This window comes from Microtus oregoni, unplaced genomic scaffold (genome assembly GCF_018167655.1).
Source record: "Microtus oregoni isolate MIOR12 unplaced genomic scaffold, Mior012 000000F_ref0000247, whole genome shotgun sequence".
Classification (NCBI taxonomy): Eukaryota; Metazoa; Chordata; class Mammalia; order Rodentia; family Cricetidae; genus Microtus; species Microtus oregoni.
Genome location: NW_024543059.1, coordinates 35,071,759 through 35,082,214, shown reverse-complemented (window position 1 = coordinate 35,082,214; position 10,456 = coordinate 35,071,759).

Here is a 10,456-nt window from a genome sequence, read left to right as displayed (position 1 = left end):
TTTTATGACATATAAAGCTGATGTTTAACACTCTAGTGCATATTAACTAGCATGCTTACCCTCAACATTACAATGCTGTTGCTTTCTCATGAAGACATCGTTTGTGAGAATATTTTATCTTTTCTTGTTATGGTCATACTTAAAATATTGGAATGTTCCTTGCCAAGTTATTTTTGTATTTCCCCATTTTTTTCTTTTTCTAAGTTTTATAGCTGTTTGATTATTTCAAAATCAAGCACTCCAAAACAAAGACAAGAATCTCTTCTGAAATGTAAGTGATGATGATGAAAAGCTCTATGCTAAACCCCAGGGTGAAGAAACTCATATGATGTATGACATTTTTATACTGATCTGGTTGACAGTGGGCATGAGATCTCTAACCAGATGCCTGATTTCCGGATGCTGGCTTATTTAAATGGGATTCAAGTTCTAACAAAGAACAGATATATCTAAGAAAGAGAACATTTTCAAATTTCAGTGCAGGAGATGAAGCCTTTGAAATAAATGAATAATCTATAGATTGAGCAACAGGCATCCCTATCCAAAGTTGTGTGGATGAATTCGGGCAGAAAATGTTTTTCAAAACACAAAAAAATATCTTCAGCCATGTTAAGCTAATGAAACCTTAACTAGGTTACAAAAAATAATATTATGAGTTTTAAATGGATCTCTATAGAAAGAAGCAATTTTACTTAAATGATTCCCCCCCTTAGTTGAAGACAGATTCTGAGAGAAAAAAAAGAGAAACTTTCACCTAGTTAAGCTAATAAAAATCCATTTGTTACAATGAAATCAGAACCCTGATGAAGCTCACTACTTCTCAGAACATGTCACTATCCAGTTGAGAGTGACAGGTAGAATTTCTGACAGGTAATAATGGCAGGCTATGCCTAACTGACAGGAGTAAGAAACATGCCCATTGTCACTGACACAACAAAGCACACTAAAGCAAAGGCTGACAGGTAGTAATTGAAATTTTTTATAAATTTTCATCATTATTTCTTTATAGAGCTAATCCTTATTATTATTGGTTCTTAAAAAAATAATTTTAATTTACAAGACATAATTGCTTTCTATTTTTATCTCATTTTTGTATTTTCTATTTTTTAATTATCCGCTTTCTTATTTGTGTTTTTTACCTTTATGGCATGTGAATAACGTTTATATCTATTTATATGGTCATTCATTCATTTATTCATTTAGTTAAATTTTGTTTCAAACCTGACTGCAGATCGCCCTCCATCTCTTGGCCATCTCTCTCCCTTAGCTACCTTAATCTACTCCTCTGCAGTAATCACGCAATATAGGGCAGGCCTCTCATGAATGCCAGAACATCATGACATATCCCTCTACATTAAGGCCAACACCTCCCCCTGTATTTAGCAGAGTAAGGCTATCCAGTATGGGTAGCAGGTTACAGAGCACCAGCCCAAAAGCATGGAGAGACACTTGTCCCTTTGTCAGAGGTGACACAAGTAGACAACTTTTATTAGTTAAGAGGCATTCAACTGTGTTTTAAGAATTGTGGAAAATTTATTCACAAAGTGTACAAATTATCATTGAGGATTTTATAGTAGAGTATGACAGAAATGGCATTTACCAAGGTGATTAGGAAAATTTCCAAAATGATTTTGCCTGTAAACATTATATTGTACATAAAGTATAAAAACATATTTTTGAGACTCCAATATTGTGAATAATGAAGGCTATTTATTACAGGTCTTATATTCCAAATAATTGTTGATCACAACGGACTTACAAACATCTAAATCTATAAAGAGTGCTATGATATTTACGTTTGCATTCCAAGATGAAATGAACATGTTTTCTATGATGAGAAACTGATTGATTTCCATGATATAATTGGATAACTAAAAATAAACCCTAGAAATTGCCTCAAATATTCCACTCCTTGAGCTAGACCTTATAGTTCAATAGGAACTAATGATGAATTTGTGTACATTAATCACCATGTCATAATCATTATTTGTGGATCTTATAATTATTACTTGTGGATATTCCATGTTTCATATCAATTAAGTTTTTCAAAGAAGCAAAGTTTTATTGAATTAAAAGTGTACTACAGTCAAGCAAAAATAGTATTTTTAGATCATCATGATAAATAGTCCCATAAAATTTTGGCATAGAGTATAATAAAGGATTCCTTATTTAGGAGTAGCCTCTCAAATCAACAGTCCTCTGCATGAGCAGGGAACAGGGAACAAAATCAGGCTGACACGAGGGAGAAAGTGCATGTTTCTTGATGTGTTGTTATAGTATGCCAAGACCTTGCCTAAGTGGCCCAGCATCCAAAGCCATTGTCTTAAGAAGTTCCCAGAGCACCTCTCCCTTTTGTTGAAATAAGAGAGTTTTAAACCCAATGTAAAACTATATACAATAAGAACAGATATCAAATATAAAAATTAAAGCTACCCTGTCTTGAAAACCCAAAAAATTATAGTTACACCCATCATAAACAATACGAAGAAAGAAATGTATCCTAAGCCTTTAAATAGATATCCTATCTTAAGGAACTAAGTCTTATATTAGAAATGGATTGGCCAAGTTATGAGAGGAATGTAACTATGACTACTTAGTATTCAACCCTATTGAAAACCTGAGAGGAAAATAATATTACTTTAGTAAACATGAAGGACAAAGAAGCAACTTTCAAATGTGCAATAAATGACAGAGGCAACTGGCTACGTAGGCAATCACCCAAAGTCTCCTTTTCAACACTGGAGCAAATAACATTTCCTAAGACAGAGTTACTGACAGACCATTTTCAGAGGCAGGAAAAAAATTAAATTCATCTTAACCTGTCTATGCCAAGTTTGGAAATCTTTGTTATTTGATTATACTTGTCCAGTTCAGATATTGTGCATTTTTTCAGTGTCAAGACATGAAAAGTTCTTTGTCCAAATACCAGTTTTGAAAGCTCCAAGTGGATGTCTTCAGTTTCCCACATGCTCTGGGGAATAGACTGGTGCTGTCAAAGGATACATGTTTGTTTCCATTATGTTCCCTTTGTTGCTTAGCTTGTCTGGGGTCATGGGCTATAGTTTTGCTTTATTTGGTGTTCACTGATGATGGGCGTCAAACCATCCTCATCATTCTGGTCTGTGTTAACCCACTCAGGATGGAGTTTTCTAGCTTCATACTTTTACCTACAAATTTGAAGATGTCATTGTCTTTTAACACTGAGGAGTACCCCATTGGTTAAATATAGACCCACATTTTTTATCCAGTTTTTTTGATGGGCATGGATTTACCTCCATGCTGTTCTAACTATACTATATGCATAAAGATGATAGTGGAAGAACCCAGACATTCACCCATTTTTTCACATTATCATTTACTATTCAGAAAAGATAATTTAATATTGTTTACAGAACCATATCAAACTTGGTGCATAAGCTGAATACCATGATTTTTAGAAAAGTAAACAGTGTAGTCTGTGAGTTATAGCCTTTATCTTATTTTTTTTGCTTTTATTGTTATATTGTAACCTGAGACAGGTTACAATTTGGAAATTGAGAAACCTAGAAGACATTTTCACAATACTTATTTTCTAAAGCAGTCATGCTGGTATTTCCAATTCCAGAATATTAAAGAAATGTGGAAAGAGGAAGTTCTCTGAGTATTTATGTTCAGCTAGCCTAGAAAGCACATTAGAGTCAAAGGAGAAATCCAATCTCATATCTTCTAGTTCCAATAAACATCTGCGTGAAACCAGTATTTGATTAAATTTCATTTGCCCCAATGAAATTTGAAAACTGGAAATAAATGCATTATTTTTGTAGATTATTCAGTGCTCAAAAATCCTAGCATGCCCAATGGCAAAACAAATTTTCAAACTGGCTTGCCATGAATGTGCTATGTAACAATACAGGGCTTGAAACTGGTGGACATACAACTTCTTTAAATAAATCATCATTTTATTAAAGATATATATGTATATATGTTTTATTGGTGCTTATGAGATTTAGAGAGAGCTTCTAATATTTTGAATCTAGTTGTTTCTTAAATTATTAATTGAAAAATATTATTTAGAGAATATTTATGTATATTGATTGCATTTAAGAAACAAATATATGAAGGCTGCTTCATGCAAAGGTAAATGTACAAACACCTATAAGCTTTAAAACAAGCAAACACAAATGGTAACAATTTAAAGATATGTATCCTTTTCCTGAAATCAATTAAACTGAATTCATTTTTTTTTAACATTAAGACATTAACTTGTGGGCTACTGTATTACATTAGGGTTTATATGGGAGAGTGTTTAAAATCTACATTTCTTTCGACAATCCACCCACTTCCTTGTAGAGCATTGTAATCAACTTACATATGCTATGTATTAGAATTAAACTACACAAAAAATTATGATTGCATTTTTTATTTGTATATAAGTCATAATATCATATTACATGTAACATATTTAATTATAATTTGAATGCATAAAAACAACATGTAAAAACTGAGAAAAAAATCACAAAGGATCAGAAGACAGATAAATTGGCAACAAAGATTCACAATTAAAAATCTCCAGAAAAAAATGGAGTCTTCCATGAATATAGGTAGATTCAAGGAAAAAAAAAAAACAACAAAAAAAACAAAAACAAAACATCTGCCAGCTTGTTCAACTTGTTACATTTTGCCAGTTTCGTTGGCTGTTAACTGCAGGAAAATCCCAGGGTAAATAATATTTTATCCTGTTTTCCCGTCAATTGCTTTGCTTCTTTTCAAAACACACTGAGAGGAGAGGAGGGAGACACAGATGACTCATCAGCTCTGGATGGGATGAACAAATTAAATGCAGTCCTCTGCTTTCCAGTCCTTGTTATGAGATCTCTCTTCTTATTGGCTCCTACATGGCATAAAAAGGTCTGCACTGAAAGATTTTGCCAGTGGGGCTTTGACTAAAGTCCTGCTCAAAGCTGGCCTTTAGTCAAAGCCTCACTGTAAACAACACCGGAGGAAATAATGTGTCCCAGAGACCTGCAGGATACAGAAGCAATAGGAAAAGCAAGGAATTTGGGAGAGTCACCTAATTCTGTTTGAAGTGCGGAAAATGTGCTCGAGTTTGAAGCTACTGATTAGGCGTAAATTCTGCGATTCCTAGGTTAGCTTTAGATTGTCTATTTTCTGAAATGATGATTTTCTTAACAAGTCTATTCATGACAACACTGTAATGTACTGATCTTATGCGCCAATGGAAGCCTCACTAAGATAATTGCTATGTTGGCAAATAGCCTCTGTCACCTGGGAATCTGAAATTTTCAAGTGTAAGATTCCGTAATAAGTGTTTAGCGACTCTGACATGGCATTTCTGAATGTGATACCAGGAAGCTGCAATCGGCAGCACAGAATCACAATCAGCCATCACCGGAGAGAAATGGAGAATTTTAGATAGATAGGCAGAATACAGACCCAAGATTCAGATATGCGATCACCTCCTAGTTATCTAATAATGATTTCCCTCTTGAAAATTGAATTCTGGTCCTAGGTAAACTACATTATTTCTTGCAATCTACTTTCACTTTCATATTTTTCTGACGGAGCAAACATTGAGATGTGAGGGAGAAATGAGTAAGCGGCTCTGATGCAGATCTCCAAGGTTACCACAGGCTTTGTTCCTATTGGTGGAACTGAGATCATTCTCCTCACTGTTCCCGGAAAATTTGAATGCACACACTCCTTCAGATAATTCCAAGGCAAGGAGAGCTAATAATATTGTCAGAATAGTGGGTTCTTCCTAGTCAGGTTCTGGCTATATTCCAGCTCCCAGTTGCAAATATTTATAGCTGAAATCCGAATGTACATTAGCGCAGACACAGCAGACTGCTCTTGACATCTATATGACAAAAAACCCAGGGTAATTAGCAGTCAGGTACTGGTATATTCCAGTATTACTGTTTGGAGTCACCTGATATGGTCTGTGCATCATGTCCATCCCTGCTTCTGAAACCTCTCCTTCTCTTTAAAGTTGTGGCACCACTACCTCTGTCTTGAACACTGCAGCATCTGCAAAGAAATAATTCCCTTAATGTTTTAGTATATGACAGTGTCAAGGGGAGTCATGCCGTTTCCTCTTTTCTCTGAGTTGAATTGTGAAAATTGGTATAACATTGCTGTTTTTATCTCATGAAAACAGAATCATTGATAATATTATGCAGTAACATATGAAAGCACTACCCTACCTGTCACTAAAGCCTCCTTTAAAACAATATCTATCCTGAAAGTGTCAAAATAAATCCTACTACATAATAAAATTATTATATTTTATTGTGTAATATAATTGTATACATCAGTATTCCTATTGAGTAAACACTGTTGTGATTTTCTATAACCAATTTAGCATTGACCTTTTCTAGTTCAAAGGCTAATCAAGACAACTATACAGTAAAAAATGATCCTTTTTCTCATAGCCTCCAATATTTCTCAGGGGCTTTTCTGCTGATTGTGTTACTTTTAGAGAGTTTTCCACAGTTTTTGACATTTCAATAGGGGATGTTTTTATGTTAATAATTTTTTTCTTTCTTTTAGTTAATTTTAATAGGCTTTTAAGATTTCTAAAATTCTGTTCTTTAAGACCTTACATTTATTCGTTTTATTTTATTTTTTTTTTAGAAGTTACAGCCAATGCTATTTGTGAATCTTTGGATAATATATTTAGGGCAGAGTTAGAAATTATATTCCTTCAGAAAAGTTGCATATGAAATTTCTGATTGTGCTATCACTATCTTGCTAACAATATAGAGTAGGCTCGATTGTTGCAATTGGCAGATTGTTCTTTTTTACAATTATAGAGCTGTAGTTCTAAAAAAATCAAATAGTAGAAATTTAGACATGTCTATGCATATGTAACCCGTAATACCCTCTGAAGATATATTTTGACAAATTATGACATTTGAATTAGCTGAAGAGGGCCGGGCAGTGGTGGCGCACACCTTTAATCCCAGCACTCGGGAGGCAGAGGCAGGCAGATCTCTGTGAGTTCGAGGCCAGCCTGGTCTACAAGAGCTAGTGCCAGGACAGGCTCCAAAGCTGCAGAGAAACCCTGTCTCGAAAAACTAAATATATATATATATATATATATATATATATATATATATACTAAAAAAAATTAATTAGCTGAAGAAATCATGCATTTTACCTTGATATTTTGTAGTCCTTTTAGTTTTGGGTTTGACCATTCATATTAGTATGATTGTAAGTTGAAATTATAGCTATATTAATGGTTAAAGAGACTGACTCTAAGATCCAAATAGTGTAAAATATTGATTATATACCTTATTTTTAAGATAAACAGTAAAATTTAATTTTATTAATTCTTTGTAGATTTGTATGGGAGTCTCCTGAATGTTGTTCTTCTTTGATATATGTGTGGATGATATAAAAATCACCGAGACACTTTAGTTATCCTATGGTTTTAGTTCAGGAGTCAGACAACAATTGTTGAATCTGTAAGAATGCAAAAAGTACAATCATAGGAAAGAAAGTAGTACAGTATTTGTTACATATAAAAATATTAGTGTGTACTCTAAATAATAACCCTTATGTTATTTTTGCTTTTGTGTTCAAAAAATTCACAGACTCATAAAGGGTTCTGTCCATGATCTGGTAATTTGAAATATTAACTACTAGATATATTTCTAATATATATGTGTAAAATAAATCTGATATACAAACATTATCATGTTTTCCCAGAACATTAAGCATATGCAGTGAATACAGGAGCTCTGAGATTTACTTGCCAGTTTTCATACCACATGTGGAAAATTTCAAGTCTGTGGCATCTTATTAAACGAACACATACAGAGAGTAATTTATTAGTATTTATGTATATGTACACTTTATTATTGAATTTTAATTATGTAAGTTTGCATATCTAACTGTTTCATTACAAAATCCAGAGAATATTCTACTATATTATGAGGAACATTATGAATTCAAAATATTACCAGAATGTCTTATATTATTAACAAAAATGATGGAAGGGGAAAAATAGATTTTCTCAGGTATGCTAGCTTTGAAATGATTCCCATGTGCTGGAAGAATGCCCCATACTAAAACACAGAGACACATTTTCCCTGAAGTCAGATGTCACTGAAAAGAGAGAACAGATAAATGACCCGAGGATGGAGTACTGATATTGGTGATTACAGGGAAAATCTAAAGAAGGCATTGCTGTGAATTTTATCAAAATTTAAATGTTCATATAAAAATATCTTAAAACATGTCAAAAATATTAATTAAGACTATTGCTCTGAAATCAATGTCATAAAATGTACACATAAGTAAAACACTAATACAAGCATGCACTTAATTGTGAAATTTGAAAATAATACGTATATTGTGTTTTTTCTAAATGAAAACATCAAATTATTGCTAAATTATCATGACATTGTTAGATACAATTTTGTAATTTTTGCATGTTCAGATTCGGCTTTAAAATATTGTTTTTATTTATCTTTATTATTGCATGTTTTTATGTAAAATATATACATATTGGTGTAGGTGGTCCTTCTCTACATGTGTTGCTTCCATTGGTTAATGAATAAAAATCTGCCTAGGTCTTTTGATAGAACAGAACATAGCTAGTCAGGGAAAACTGAACTAAATGCAGGGAGAAAAAAAGCAGAGGAGAGAGCTACCATGGAGCCACCAGAGTCAGACATGATGAAAATTTCCCAGTAAGTCACTGTCATGTAGCAATATACAGATTGATAGAAATGGGTTAAATCAAGTTGTGAGAGTTAGCCAATACGAGGTTAGAGAAAATGGGTTAAGGAGTATTTTAATTAACATAATTTCTGTTTTGTTATTTCAGGGCTAAGCAAGCAAGATGGCTGGGACGAACAAGCAGCCTTTCCCTGAAACAATTAGAGCTCAAAGTGATCAACTAAATCAATAAAATATATGAACTACAAAAGGTATGAATAAATACAACTGCTTATTACAATTATGTTTTTGTAAATAGAAATGTATTCATATATACTCACTCTATACACATTGTGGCAATTTGTGTATCCAATTTTATCTTCAGAGTTTCACAAACACAATTTCAGCAATCTCAATCCATTCCATCTTTGTGAGTACTAGCAGCTACAATATCATCTAGTCTGGTAATCTTCTGGTCAATCCACTACACCAAACTTTCAGGAAGCTAGTGTGGTTCATTTTCTTCCTCTAAACACATACACACACATGCACATGCTCGTTCAGTCCCAGTCCAGATGGCCTTGGTGAGCTCCCATTAGATCAGTCCCAATGTCCCTGTGGGTGGACACATCCCTCGCGGTCCTGACTTCCTTTCTAATGTTTTCCCTCCTTCCAGTCTTCATCTGGGCCTGTGCTCCAATGTGGGTCTCTGTCTCTATCCAATCCATCACCAGATGAAGGTTCTATGATTATATGCAAGGTATTCATCAGTATGGCTATGGGATAAGGCCAGTTCAGGCACCCTCTCCTCTGCTGCCCAAGGACCTAGCTAGGTAAATCCCCATGGACAACAGGGAACCCCTCTATGGCCAAGTCTCTTGCCAACCATCAAATGGCTCCCTTAGTTAAGATATCTTCTCAGTTCCTATATCCACCCATCCTCCATCTCAACCACTTTGAAAATCAGTGTGGTGGTTTCCAGGAAACTGGGAGTCAACCCACCACACGATCCCACAATTCCACTCTTGGGATTATACCCAAGAGATGCCCAATCATACTTCAAAAGCATTTGTTCAACTATATTCATAGCAGCACTATTTGTAATAGCCAAAACCTAGAAACAACCTAGGTGCCCCTCAATAGAAGAATGGATAAAGAAGGTTAGGCACATATACACTTTAGAGTTATACTCAGCAGTAAAAAGAAATTACATCTTGAATTTTGCATGCAAATTGATTGAAATAGAAAACACTTTACTGGGTGAGGTAACCCAGATCCAAAAAATGAAGATGGTATGTACTTACTCTTAAGTGGATTCTAGCCATAAACAACAGACATTGAGCTATAATTCGAGATACTACTGAAGCTAAATAAGGTGAACCCAAAGAAAAACATACATTTATCCTCCTGGATATTGGAAGTAGAAAAGACCGCTGGGCAAATGTTGGGAACATGGGGGTGGTTTGCGGGGAAGGGGTATCTTAAAAGTAGAGGGGGTAGTAGTTTTTCATGTCTTATCTGAATACATAGGTTTAGGGCATAGCTCTAGGCATTCTCACAGTTACTCTCTATACTAAGATAACAATTATTTCTAAGATTTACAAAAGCCAAACTCCATAGAAAAACTAGATATAAGCTGAGGGATCCATGCCTGATACATAAACCTAATTAATAAAACAAAGCCTTTAAATAGACAAAATTTAAATAGTCGTAGATTAAATGAGTAAAGAAAAACAAGTGATGTAAAGATGGAAAATACAAAGAGAGACTGGATTATGTACATTATTGC